Raw genomic sequence first — 14,573 nt, 5'->3', positions numbered from 1 at the left:
TGGAAGGCCGGCCATGGGCTAGTTTCTTTTTTTTTTTTTTTCATTTTTTAACTTTTTATCTTATATTGGCGTATGGTCAGCTGGGGCTTCCCAGATGGCGCAATGGTAAAGAATCCGCCTGCCAAACAGGAGATGCAAGAGATACAGGTTCAATCCCTAGGTTGGGAAGATCCCCTGGAGGAGGAAATGGCAACTCGCTCCAGTATCTTGCCTTGAGAGTCTCATGGACCGAAAAGCCTGATGGGCTACAATCCACGGGGTTGCACAGAGTCGAATATGACAGAGTTCAGCACAGAACACGTGGCCGAGTAATGGTGCTGTGATAGTTTCGGGTGTCCAACAAAGTAGTTCAGTCATTCACATGCATATGTCTATTCTCGTTCAGATTCTTTCCCCATTTAGGTTATTACAGAGCACTGAGCAGAATTACCTGTGCTATTCAGTAGGTCCTTGTTGATAATCTATTTTAAATACAGCAGTGTGTCCGTGTCCATCCCAAACTCCCTGACTATGCCTCCTCCCCACCCGCCTCCCCGCCCTCCTCCCCGGCCCCAGGAACCACGAGTTCCTTCTCTAAGTCCATTCAGCCTGTGTCTGTTCTTTAAGTTCATCTGTATCCTTTTTGTTTGAATTCTGAGTATAAGGGATGTCGTGCAATACTGGGCTCGCTTCTCGATTGCCCGTATTTCCTCACAAGGCTCCCCAGAACGCTGGACCGAGAGCTGACCTTGATGGTGTTTCCCAAGTCACATTACAATGTCCTCAGTTTAAAACTTTCCTCCTGAACATTTTAAATCTCATAGTGGCTGACACCAGATTTCTTCTCAGCAACACCAGGATGGATGTATAAATGGAAACATTCACTTTAAAAACTCAGAAACAGGCTTTCACAGAGTTCTTTCTCTGAGAAGTGTGCTTGTGACTGCTTCGCCATTGCAGGCATACCGTGCCATTTTCTTTTAGTAGCCGTGTGGGGTTTCTTTTCTTTTTAGTGAAATTACTACGTGTTATTTCATTTTATATTTATTTATTTGGTTTTGGCTGTGCTGGGTCTGTGTTTCTGTACGGCCTCTTCTCTAATTGCAGCGAGCAGCGGCTTCTCTTTAGCTGCGATGCGCGGGCTTCTCGTCGCGATGAGCTCTCTTGTAGCAGAGCACAGCCTCTAGGCGTGCGGGCTTCGGTAGCTGCGGCACGCAGCCTTAGTTGCCCCGCAGCACGTGAGATCCTCCTGGATCAGGGCTCGAACCCATGTCCTCTGTACCGGCAGGCAGATTCGTACCCGCTGCACCACCAGGAAAGTCCCGTGTGGCGCTTCTGTGATAGAATTAAGTACAACAGTGTCCCAGCTTCCTGGTCTCTGAACCCTGGACAAGTGTGAACTCACCAACCTAGTACAAGGCACATGAGTCCCTGAGGGCACAGCCAGTGGGGCTGATAGGAAGTGCATTTACAGTCTATATCCTGCCTGTCCCCTGCTCGGAGACTGTACACAGCAGAGGGTCCCATGCTTGGGGAGCTCCGTTCAGTTGTGTGCTGTGCCCACACTGGTCACTGTGGTGGGCACAGCAAGCGGAGTGGACCGAGCAATGAGGGCGCAGGAGAGCTGTGCTTCTGTGGGCTGTGGCCTGCTCCTGTGATGACCAGGTGGCCACCGTGAAGGCTGGTGGCAGCGTCCGGTCCAGTGCCTGGCAGAAACAGGGCTTCAGCGATTAGCACGGTGGACTAGGGGAAGCACAGACTACTTTCAGTGCTAAATGAGCCATGATGTGAAGTGACAGGATATCCTGTATGTTTATATTACTTACCTTTGGGAACGGCTCGGATTGCTTTGCCCAGCAAATCTTGGGAACAGACTGTGGGCCTTGAATCACCCCAGCGCCTCCGTCTGGGAAAATTGCTCGGTCTTTGTCTCTCGGTTGAGTTAGACAAGAGCCAGTTGCAAAAGGATCAGAACCTTGAAAACTGCTTTGTTCAGCTGATTTTTCCTGGTTTCTTTTTGCAGTGTGGATGATGTGTTTATTTGACATAATAAATATCGCCATCCGTTTTGTTCTAGGAGCCGAAAGGCCGTGTGCTTGCCCAAGAAATTTCTCCCTGTTTGCATGGGAAGGAGCATGGCTGTGTTTTATAGGATGGACTGGCAGCTTCTTTCTTCACTAGGGGATGCACAGAGCTGTGCCCTCTCCACAGGTCTGAGCTCAGGGATCAGAAAGTATGCTCTGCCCCAGAGGAGCTGGCTGTTTGCAGCCCCATAAGCAGAGCAGACGGGTGGAGGACTGGACCCTGCGGGGGGCGGCCTGTGGTGTGTCCAGCTGGGCCTGGTGGCCCATCCCTTCAGACCTGGGATGGGGTGTCCAGCGGGCGCCTCGGGTTGGGGACAGTGGAAAACAAAGCCAGACCCCTCTACCCCCAGCCACAGGAGGAGAGGAGCCAGAACTCTGAGGAACCACGGAATCGCAATGCGGCACCCTCAGGATTTTCGGGCTCCTTTGCACTCCTGAGATGCGTGCCCTGCCCCGTGAGGGGGGCATGCATGTGAAACACAGGCTCTGCGGTGACTCGGAGTGTGTGCAACAGGGCAGACTTTGCAGACAGCTGAAAGCTCTCTGCCCCTTACAGTTTCCACAGGCACTCCTTAAATGGGCATAAGTGCTGGGTGGTTGGCGCACGAAGGCAGGGGAGGCTGAGTCAGTGACGTGAGTGCGTGTGTGTGTGTGTGTGTGTGTGTGTGTGTTTGGGGGGGCGGGTGCAGTGGGCGGGGGTGGGGGTTGCAACGAGGCTGCAAGCTTAGCAGAATGTTTGACCCAGGCAAAGAGCAGCTCCAGCAACCAAATAAGGAAATTGGCACTGCAGGATTTCAGGATAGAAGCCAGTGGAGGTTCTAGGCGATCTGGGAGAGTGAAAATAAGCCAAGAAAAATGTCAAAGGAGTCTGGTTTCACTTGCTCACACTAAATAGAGACGGCAAGCAGGATCTCTGGTCTTTAAGCAGCGGTGAGAAATACAGATTATGTCCCTGCCCTCTGGTAGACCAGCATCTGAGAGATGTTTAGAAACGCTCAGAGCAGCTGACATAACAAGCTTCTCTTGTTCAGCATGGGAAAACACAAGCTGCACCTCAGAAGCACCGTGGCACTCCTTTTGTGTCTGTTTTACGAAGCTTGTAGCTGAAAATGATGAACGTTTCCCAGCAGTCACAGAGATCCCTTGACTCCCAATCTCAGACATGCTCTGAACATGGAGTTGTGTCCTTTCAGAAAGAGTGAACCTTCTCACAAACTGGGGAAACGCCCCGGAGACACACCGTCTGACCCAAATGTGCTGGTCATGAGTGAAGATGTCAGAGGAGGAGATGATGCGGAGAAACTACCAGTGCCTTGCTCCCTCTTCTCAGCCACGTCTCCCAGGCTCTGCAAGTGCTAGCTGAGCAGTACTGACTTCACTTCAGCACTTCTCTGTAGGAGGAGGGGAGGCTTAGAAGAGGAATTTCTGCCCTAAACACAGTGAGAAATGCCTTTTCATGGCACAAAACCAGCATGGAGAGGTGGTGATTTCTCTTTCCTGAGCAATCAATGTGTTTGTGTTCAAAGCTAGGAATAGATACGGGATGTTGACCCTGGATCAGAATTTTTAAAATCCGTAATAACTTGAACTGTTGATAACTTGAAGGTAGGCAGGGAAGTGAACCCTCTTTCTGCTTACCCCAAATGCACAACTGAAAGCCCACTCTAGGTTCTGAAACTTCTAAAACACTGCCTCGTGGAAAAGAGGGGTTTGGGCAGGGAGCTGACCAGAGGCAAAGGGCAGGAACCCCACAGCCTCTGAGACTGACCTCTGTATCAGGGTGTGCTCAGGGGCACGTCCAAACCCACAGGCAGGAATAAGCCCTGTTGAATGAGCTGCCCCTTCACCCTCTTCAGAAAGAGGTAGTCTTATGAGATCATGCTTGCCATCACTAACAAAGAAGTGGATTTTTGTAAAATAGCTATGTAGCTATAAATGTCAATAGTTACACCAACAGTATTTGCTCTCACAGTCACACTTTTCAGTATTTTCCCTGAGGAAATAATTCAAAAGAAGAATGAGTTTATAAGCCTGAAAATATCTCCTGCATTTTTAAAAACAATTTCAGAAGAAAGGGGGGAAAAAAAACTAGGGTCAAAAAGTACAGAATGTTAATTCTCTCATCTCAGTGACTAGAATATTATGCAGCCACTAAAACCAACTGTGATTCAGGCAGGGACAGCAAGTACATTTGTGAGAAGTAATGTAATGAAGCTGGAAAGTTTATGTGATGACATATTATTTGTATAGCTATGCTTTGAAGATAGGAAATAGGGAAAGAACATGGAGAACATATCAGTGTTAATGCATTATGAATATGGATTCATTTTTTTTCTTGCTTTATGGTACATTTTCATAATAAACACCTTTTAAATTTAAAAGCGAAGCACCCTAAGAGACAATTTCCGGGGTAAGAAAGAACTGAGATTTCAGTGTTTATCTGAATAGCAGATAAACTCACAGTGTTCTCTTTTTGTCCCTAATGATCTTTTTACCAGCTTTTGTGATGTCAAGTACTGTGATTTCTACTTAGGAATGATATGTCAGTTATTTGTTCCCCCCACCCAAAAAAGCTTGTTGTAGTTTCCTGAGAGTAAAGCAAGGGAGATGTAACTGCAGAGAGACCTGGCCCACATCCCTGTGATCTGGTCAACATGGGGTGACCAGGGCTGCATTTCCATGCAGGGCTCCTCGGCCTCACCAGCAGCCCCCCTGTTTCAAGGGGAGAAGATACGGGATGCCCATGCGGGACGGTCTCAAAGCGCTGACCGCCTCTGGCAGCAAACCTCTGCTTGCAGCCAGAGCAGTGTGCCCAGCCTTTCCGTCAGTGCTTCAGCCGCATGGTCCCTCTGCTACTGGAAGGGATTCTAGGGACTCTGGGTGATGAGAAAGCACTTTGCATCAGTTGCTCATTTGAATTCTTCTATTTACATGGCAAAGCTAGTGGAGACGTAGAACAATGCACAGATCCTTTCCAGGCCCTGGTATCAAAATGCAGGGAAGCAAAGAAATCAGCCTACCTTCGTGGAAATTCCTGTGATGACTTAGAGTAACTACTCAATAATTACAGCCGTTAGATGTAATCTCGTCCAGCCCCGTCTCGTGCAGGTGTGAACGCACAGACACAGGCGTTGATGTGAACCATGGGCGATCTCACTTGAGTTCACGGAGGAGTCGCTGCTGGTGTGAAAGGCGTCTCTGAATCTCTAGAGGGTGTTTTGCCATGATGGTCCCGCTGGCTGCCCCTCCCCGCCTTCCCCTGGCTGTGCTGACTTAAACAGCTGGCCATCATTAACCCGTGTTCCGGACTCAGCAGAGGTGACACCTTAACAGTTGCTTCATCCAGTTGCTCACATGGAATATAAGCTCCTGTGTGGCTGTGTTTCTCAGTGACCGTGAGAGTTGCTGGCTGTGTGGACAGCCGCGCCCTGTGCGCTGGGCCTGCCGACAGGGCATCTCCCTGGGTCCTCAACACGCTGCATGGTGGGGCAGCACTGCTGTGCCCATTTCTCAGGGGGGAGAGGCTGAGGCTCAGAGAGGTTACATCACCTGCCCGGAGACACGCCTACAAGGGAAACCACTGGGCTCAAGCTCCTGCATTACCTCAGTAGGTGTGAACAAAAGCTTTGGAGGGCATGCTTGCAAGTCCCAGGTAGATGGCAGTTCTCTTAAAAATGTCTGAAGGTATGAGAAAGAAGTTCCACTTCAACTGAGAGAATAAAACTCTGGCTTCAAGAAGCCACGTATCCAAGTGGTAATTTCTCAGTTTAAATAGGAGGGTGATAAATACAGAAACAGCTCCAAAAATTACCTGTGTCAATACAAATGTGGAAGACAGACACGCAGATGTTGAAATACATGTTGTCAGTAAGGAGTTTGACAGTGCTGTGCTTTGCAGAGCAGATCTCAGCGAACATTGTGGAGTGATTTAATGTCTCTGTGTTTTTGTGGGTTCTGGGTCCTTCCACATCAGTAGGAACAAAGATTTGGCAGGTCGGCCTCTCCACTTATCCACAGCATCCGGGTTCCTAACAGCAGGCCCAGAGCTGCACCCGTAAGACTCCAGTAACCTGCAAGCTGGGCAGGCTCCTGGCTCTCTCAGGCCTTCAGCTGTCTGGGGTAGTTAGGGAACCTCCTGTAAAGCAGAACCGTTGGAAGGAATTGCCTGCACTTGTTCCATCTCCCTCCCCAGACTAGTGGAAAGTGGACCCCACTGCTTCATCTCAAGGAAATGTGCAAGTTTGAAGCTCTGTGTCTTTGAGCCAGGTCATACTGAAGCTGACCCCAGAGGTGGTGTCCCAAGGTGCCACATGTCACCTGGCAAATGGCCCTGCTTGCGTGTTTCTTTGTACCTTAAAGCCATGGGATGTGAAGTTTGGGGGTCATGTGTGCCCTCTATTTCCATTTTATCTCTTTCTTTTTTGGCTGTGCTGGGTCTCCATTCTGGCACACAGGTTTCTCGAGGTGTGGCTCATGGGCTTGGCTGCCCCGCAGCATGTGGGACCTCAGTTCTCCAGCCAGAAACAGAACCAAGTCCCCTGCATTGAAGGTGGGTTTTTAATCAGTTGACCCCCAAGGAGGGCCCCATGTATCCCCTTTAGTAAAGCATCTTGTGTAGACAGGCAGATCTTGTGTTGTCCTTCACAGAGTGTTGCTCTTTATAGATTGAAGGCCCCATGTATCCCCTTTAGTAAAATATCTTATGTAGACAGTCAGATCTTGTGTTGTCCTTCACAGAGTGTTGCTTTTCATAAAGTGAAGGCTTGTGGCACCTGCTTGTCAGATGTTAGCATTTTTTAGCAATGATGTATTTTTAAATTAAGGTACAAACATTTTTTTTCCCAGATACGACGCTATTGCACACCTGATAAACTGTTCTACCACGTAAACACTACTGTTACATGTATTGGGAAACCAAAAAGTTCATGGGACTTGCTTCATTGCAGTATCCACTTTATCACTGAGGTCTAGAACTGAACACACAGTATCTCTGAGCTCTCGCTATGTGTATACACATATATGTGTATGTGTATGTGTGAAATACATACCTGCATTGTGTTATTGCATGAATTAGAAATATCAACAAAGATGCAATTTAAAGGATAAGGTAAAGATAAGGCCAGTGGATTTTTACTGAGAAGTGTAGCACCTCGGGTAACACCTCAGCACCGCCTGGAAGAGGCGCTGTGAAAGCCCTACACCCGGGCCAGAGTGGGTTGACCTGGGGCCTAGTCCCACAGTCGTTGTGCTGGAGAAGCCTTAAGGGTCAGGCCATCCAGACGCTCTGCTTGCAGTCAAGGAGACTGTGCAATTAAGGGACTTTGACCTAAAGACCTCGTCTCCAAGAAGATGCAGGCCTAGATGAGGTCTTTCATTACTGATTATATTTAAGGCTGGTATAACAGGAATTTTGCTCAGAGAGTACATCCTCAGTGTTCACATGCACACAGACACACACACACAGACACACACACACACACACAAATGGTCACTCAGGTGATGGGCATATTAATTAGCTTGATCATCAATACACAAAGTAAATTTACATCACATTGTACCCTTTAAGCATGTACAATTGCTATTCATCAATCATACTTTAATAAAGCTAGAAAAGATAAAATAATTCAGGCTAAAAAATAAAGTCTGAATAGGTATCTGATTACCATGAACCAAACTTGGAATTTTTTTACCAAATAGAGGTGTTTGGGGGTAGCCGCAGCGCTCTCTTATCACCATGAACAAGTTGGAACTGAAAAGGGACTCTTTCAGGATGTGAAAAATAACAAGCAGAAGATTCTGTACATGAGGTGAACCCCTGACCCAGGATGGGTAGGGAGTCTGGAAGGTGTGGTGTCTGAAAGGAGACTAGGAGCCGCAGACAGGTCAGGAGGAGCCCTCCTGTGTGGCCCTCACCCTGGCCCTCCCGCATTCTCCAGACATGGCAGGAGGAGGTCCCGCTTTTTTGTTTGTCTTTTTAATTTTTATTGTAGTATAGTTCAGTTCAGTTCAGTTCAGTTCAGTCACTCAGTCATGTCCGACTCTGCGACCCCATGAACTGCAGCACGCCAGGCCTCCCTGTGCATCACCAACTCCCAGAGTTCACTCAGACTCATGTCCATCGAGTCGGTGATGCCATCCAGCCATCTCATCCTCTGTCATCCCCTCCTCCTCCTGCCCCCAACCCCTCCCAGCATCAGAGGCTTTTCCAATGAGTCAACTCTTCGCATGAGGTGGCCAAAGTACTGGAGTTTCAGCTTTAGCATCAGTCCTTCCAAAGAAATCCCAGGGCTGATCTCCTTCAGAATGGACTGGTTGGATCTCCTTGCAGTCCAAGGGACTCTCAAGAGTCTTCTCCAACACCACAGTTCAAAAGTATCAAATCTTTGGCACTCACCTTTCTTCACAGTCCAACTCTCACATCCACACATGACCACTGGAAAAACCATAGCCTTGATTAGACGGACCTTTGTTGGCAAAGTAATATCTCTGCTTTTTAATATGCTATCTAGGTTGGTCATAACTTTTCTTCCAAGGAGTAAGTGTCTTTTAATTTCATCGCTGTAATCACCATCTGCAGTGATTTTGGAGCCCCCAAAAATAAAGTCTGACACTGTTTCCCCATCTATTTCCCATGAAGTGATGGGACCGGATGCCATGATCTTCGTTTTCTGAATGTTGAGCTTTAAGCCAACTTTTTCACTCTCCTGTTTCACTTTCATCAAGAGGCTTTTGAGTTCCTCTTCACTTTCTGCCATAAGGGTAGTGTCATCTCCATATCTGAGGTTATTGATATTTCTCCTGGCAATCTTGATTCCAGCTTGTGCTTCTTCCAGCCCAGGATTTCTCATGATGTACTCTGCATAGAAGTTAAATAAGCAGGGTGACGATATACAGCCTTGATGTACTCCTTTTCCTATTTGGAACCAGTCTGTTGTCCCATGTCCAGTTCTAACTGTTTCTTCCTGCAAACAGGTTTCTCAAGAGGCAGGTCAGGTGGTCTGATATTCCCATCTCTTTCAGAATTTTCCACAGTTTATTGTGACCCACACAGTCAAAGGCTTCGGCATAGTCAATAAAGCGTAGTTGGTTTATAATGTTAGTTTCTGCTGTACAGGAAAATGAGTGAGTTATCCATATGTGTATATCTACTCATTATTAGATTCTTTTCCCATATAGGTTATTACAGAGTATTAAGAGTTACCTGTTCTATCTCTTGACTTCCTACTTGTGCATTCCAGTCCCCTATGATGAAAAGGACATCTTTTTTGGGTGTTAGTTCTAGAAGGTCTTGTAAGTCTTCATAAAACCATTCAGCTTCAGCTTCTTTGGCATTGGTGGTTGGGGTATACACTTGGATTACCGTGATATTGAATGGTTTGCCTTAGAAATGAACTGAGATCATTCTGTCACTTTTGAGATTGCATCCAAGTACTGCATTTCTGATTCTTTTGGTGACCATGAGGGCTACTCCATTTCTTCTAAGGGATTCTTGCCCACAGTAGTAGATATAATGGTCATCTGAGTTAAATTCACCCATTCCAGTCCATTTTAGTTCACTGATTCCTAAAACGTCAGTGTTCACTCTTGCCATCTCCCCTTTGACCACTTCCAATTTGCCTTGATTCATGGACCTAACATTCCAGGTTCCTGTGCAGTATTGTTCTTTACAACATCTGAGTTTACTTTCACCACCAGACACATCCACAACTGGACTGTTTTTGCTTTGGCTCAGCCTCTTCATTCCTTCCAGAGATTTTTCTCCACTCTTCTCCAGTAGCATATTGGGCACCTGCCAACCTGGGGAGTTCATCTTTCAGTGTCCTATCTTTTTGCCTTTTCATACTGTTCATGGGGTTCTCAAGGCAAGAATGCTGAAGTGGTTTGCCATTCCCTTCTCCAGTGGACCATGTTTTGTCAGACCTCTCCACCATGACCCATCCATCTTGGGTGGCCCAACACAGCATGGCTCTTAGATACCTGGAGTAATAGGCAGCTTTGGCCTTGGAATACAAAATGCAGTATGGCAAAGGCTAACAGAGTTTTGCCAAGAGAATGCACTGGTCATAGCAAACACCCTCTTCCAAAAATACAAGAGACAACTCTGCACATGGACATCATCAGATGGTCAGTACTGAGTCAGATTGATTATAATCTCTGCAACCAAAGATAGGGAAGCTCCATACAGACAGCAAAAACAAGACCAGGAGCTGACTGTGGCTCAGATCATGAACTCCTTATTGCCAAATTCAGACTTAAATTGAAGAAAGTAGGGGAAACCGCTAGGTCATTCAGGTATGACCTAAATCAAAGGGACTAGATCTGATAGAGTGCCTGAAGAACTATGGACGGAAGTTCATAACATTTCACAGGAGGCGGTGATCAATATCATCCCCAAGAAAAAGAAATGCAAAATGGCAGAATGGTTGTCTGCGGAGGCCTTACAAATAGCTGAGAAAAGAAGAGGAGCAAAGGAGAAAGGGAAAGATAAACCCATTTGAATGCAAAGTTCCAAAGTATAGCGAGGAGAAATAAGAAAGCCTTCCTCAGTGATCAATGCAAAGAAATAGAGGAAAACAATAGAATGGGAAAGACTACAGATTTCTTCAAGAAAATTGGAGATACCAAGGGAATATTTCATGCTAAGATGGGCACAATAAAGGTCAAAAATGGTATGGACGTAACAGGAGTAGAAGATATCAAGAAGAGGTGGCAAGAATTCACAGAAGAACTATAAAAAAAGATGTTAATGACCCAGATAACCATTATGGTGTGATCACTCATCTAGAGAATGTGAAGTCAAGTGGGCATTAGGAAGCATCACTACAAACAAAACTGCTGGAGGTGATGGAATTCCACCTGAGCTGTTTCAAATCCTAAAGGATGATGCTATACAAGTGCTGCACTCAATATGCCAGCAAATTTGGAAAACTCAGCACTGGCCACAAGACTGGAAAAGGTCAGATTTCATTCCATGCCCAAAGAAACGCAATGCCAAAGAATGTTCAAACTACCACACAATTGCACTCATCTCACATGCTAGCAAAGTAATGCTCAACATTCTCTAAGTGAGGCTTCAACAATATGTGAAGCAAGAACTTTCAGACGTTCAAGCTGGATTTAGAAAAGGCAAAGGAACCAGAGATCAAATTGCCAACATCTGTTGGATCATCACAAAAGCAAGAGAGTTCCAGAAAAACATCTTCTTCTGCTTTATTGACTATGCCAAATCCTTTGACTATGTAGATCACAACGAACTGTGGAAAATTCTTCAAGAGATGGGAATACCAGACCACCTGACCTGCCTCCTGAGAAATCTGTATGCAGGTCAACAAGCAACAGTTAGAACTGGACATGGAACAACATGGTTCCAAATTGGGAAAGGTGTACATCAAGGCTGTATATTGTCACTCTGTATATTTAATTTCTATGCAGAGTACATCATGTGAAACGCTGGGCTGGATGAGGCACAAGCTGGAATCAAGATTGTTGCAAGAAATATCAACAACCTCAGATATGCAGATGACACTATCCTTATGGCAGAAAGCAAAGAGGAACTGAAGAGCCTCTTGATGAAAGTGAAAGATAAGAGTGAAAAAGCTGCCTTAAAATTCAACATTCAGAAAACTAAGATCATGGCATCTGGTCCCATTGCTTCATGGTAATTAGATGGGGAAACAATGGAAACAGTGGCAGACTTTATTTTCTTGGGCTCCAAAATCACTGCAGGTAGTAACTGCAGCCATGAAATTAAAAGATGCTTGCTCCTTAGAAGAAAAGCTATGGCCAACCTAGACAGCATGTTAAAAAGCAGAGACAGTACTTTGCCAACAAAGGTCTGTCTAGTCAAGGCTATGGTTTTTCCAGTAGTCATATATGGATGTGAGAGTTGGACTGTGAAGAAAGGTGAGTGCCAAAGAATTGATGCTTTTGAACTGTGGTGTTGGAGAAGACTCTTGAGAGTCCCTTGGACTGCAAGAAGTTCCAACCAGTCCATCCTAAGGGAGATCAGTCCTGAATATTCATTGGAAGGACTGATGCTGAAGCTAAAGCTCCAATACTTTGGTCACCTGATGCGAAGAGCTGACCCATTAGTAAAGACCCAGATGCTGGGAAAGACTAAAAGCAGGAGGAGAAGGGGATGACAGAGGATGAGATGGCTGGATGGCATCACCGACTCAATGGACATGAGTCTGAGCCAGCTCCAGGAGATGGTGAAGGACATGAAAGCCTGGTTTGTTGTAGTCCAAGGGGTCGCAGTCAGACGTAGCTGAGCAACCAAACAACAACCTGCGCTATACAGTAGGTTGTTATTAGTTATCTGTTTTTCATAGAACAGTGTGTATATCAATCTCGATCTCCCAATTTATCCCTCCCCATCCTTTCCCTCCTGGTAATCATAAGTTTGTTTTCCACATCTCTGAGTCTGTTTTGTAAGTAATTTCATTCGTACCATTTTTTAGATCTCATCTACACATGATATCACACAATATTTGTCTTTTTCTGTCTGACGTTTTTCACTCGGTGTGACGGTCTCTAGGTCTTTCCATGTTGCTGCATGAGGCATTATTTCATTTTTTCTACGGCTGAATACTCTTCCATTGTGTGAATGTACCACATCTTTATCCTTGCCTCTGTTGATGGACATTTAGGTTGCTTCCATGTCCTGGCTGCCGTAAATAGGGCTGCTATGAACTTTGGGGTGCATGTGTCTTAATTACGGTTTCCTCCAGATATATGCCCAGGAATGGGATTTTTGGATTACATAAGTAGCTCTGTATTTAGTTTTTTAAGGAATCTTCGTACTGTTCTGCACGAGTTTACATTCCCAGCAACAGTGTAGGAGGGCTCCCTTCTCGCCACACCCTCTCCAGCACTTATTGTTTGTAGCTTTTTTGATGATGTCCATTCTGGCAGTCCAGCTTCTGAGTGCATCAGGGTTCTCGTTAAGCCTTTTAAGGGCTGGTTGTGCCCCACCTACACACCAGTAACTCACTCTCAGTGAGCAGTTTTATTTTCGCAGATGTGCATTTTGCTCACGAGGGAGTTATGACTAATTAACTCATAAAAGAAACGTCCCCGTGAATGAGCCACTGCAAAGCACCTGTTGTTAACAGCTGACTGTCTCCCACTTAGACGATAAGGAGTGTGAGAACACAGGACCTGCTTTCTTCTTTGCAAAGCGTGTGACACCGACTGACTTAGGTTCACACACAGTACAGCCCTGAAGAGAGGCTAGTGGCAGACGCGACTTACAGCCAATGAGACAACGCGTGCCGGGCACAGATGAGCCGCAGCCACTAGCAACCGGGCTGTCCTGGGACGTTCACGGGCCCCAGGCACCTCTGCCTTTGAGGTCTCTTCCTCCATTACAAACTCTGAATTTTGTAACAGCATCAGCATAAAGATAGATGGAATCCAGGTTAGGTTTATTATTACATAGTTAGCCTGTCAACAGTCATGTGTATTCATTTCTCTTCCTTTTGAGTTAAATAGTATGTAAAACTTAAAATTTGTTTGTGGGCTGCCACAGTGGGAGGACCTGAGCCAGGGCACCCACTGGTGGATGAGCCAGCCTTGCCCAAGGTAACAGTGGCTGTCCTGACCTTGGCTGGCCCGGTGGTAGCAGAGTACTAGCCCCCTTTCACTTCTTTTTTTCTTGGTGCTTTTCCCCAAGCAACGGGGGCAAGGCACCAAAGTGAGGCCAGCCCTCTGCCAGCCACCCACAAGGGAAGGCGGAATCCATGCCACCACCCGTGGACTCAGGAGCCAAGGGCGGCAGTGGTTGGGAAGTGTCCGGTCCCGCCACTGACACACCCGTGTCCAGCAGGGCTGTTCAGTGCAGAGGGCTCGATCTGAAGGAGGCAGTGGAACCGATAGTCTTCCCGGAGATGCTGTCTTCCTGCTTCTCCTTCTTGAAAGCTTTCAAATCTCACTTTGTCAGCTTCTGTCCAAAATTACAACTTCTTAAAGGTGCTCACTTTCACACATTTAATCTTTGCATCAGTCATGCAAAGGAGATTATAGTATCAGTATCTTCATTTTATACATGAGAACACTGAGGCTCTTCTTTAATCTGTTTTTAAATTTTTATTTTATATCAGGGTTGACGAACAGTGTTGTATTAATTTCAGGTGTACAGCAAAGTGATTCAGTTCTACGTATACATGTATCGGTTTTCAAATTCTTCTCCCATTTAGTTTGTTAATAGAGTATTGAGCAGAGTTCCCTGTGCTCTAGAGTAGGTCCTGGTTGGTTATCTGCGTGTATATTTATGACACACACACAATGAGATATATATATATATATACACACACCAGTGTGCACAGTTTTAAACAGGTGCCCTAAACTCCAGTTTCCCTCAGCGCAGTCTTCTTTCCTTCAACTCTTCACGTGTGCATTTCATCACAATTCATCACTTGTTATAAAAGACAAGGGCATCTGAAAACGCTGCTAGGACACTCAGTTCTTTGAAGTCTCTCTTGACATTATCCCATAAAGTGACCAAATTAC

At 46.1% G+C, this 14,573-nt stretch overlaps 1 protein-coding gene across 4 annotated transcripts in view; it reads left to right on the top strand.

The window, feature by feature from the left end:
• Window positions 1–14,573, top strand: part of PALLD (palladin, cytoskeletal associated protein) — a 376,038-nt gene that overhangs the window by 280,175 nt on the left and 81,290 nt on the right. The window lies entirely within an intron of this gene.

The sequence above is a fragment of the Ovis canadensis genome, chromosome 2, assembly GCF_042477335.2.
Source record: "Ovis canadensis isolate MfBH-ARS-UI-01 breed Bighorn chromosome 2, ARS-UI_OviCan_v2, whole genome shotgun sequence".
Lineage (NCBI taxonomy): Eukaryota > Metazoa > Chordata > Mammalia > Artiodactyla > Bovidae > Ovis > Ovis canadensis.
Note: the sequence above shows the minus strand (reverse complement) of the source record. Positions and strands in the feature narration are given on the sequence as shown.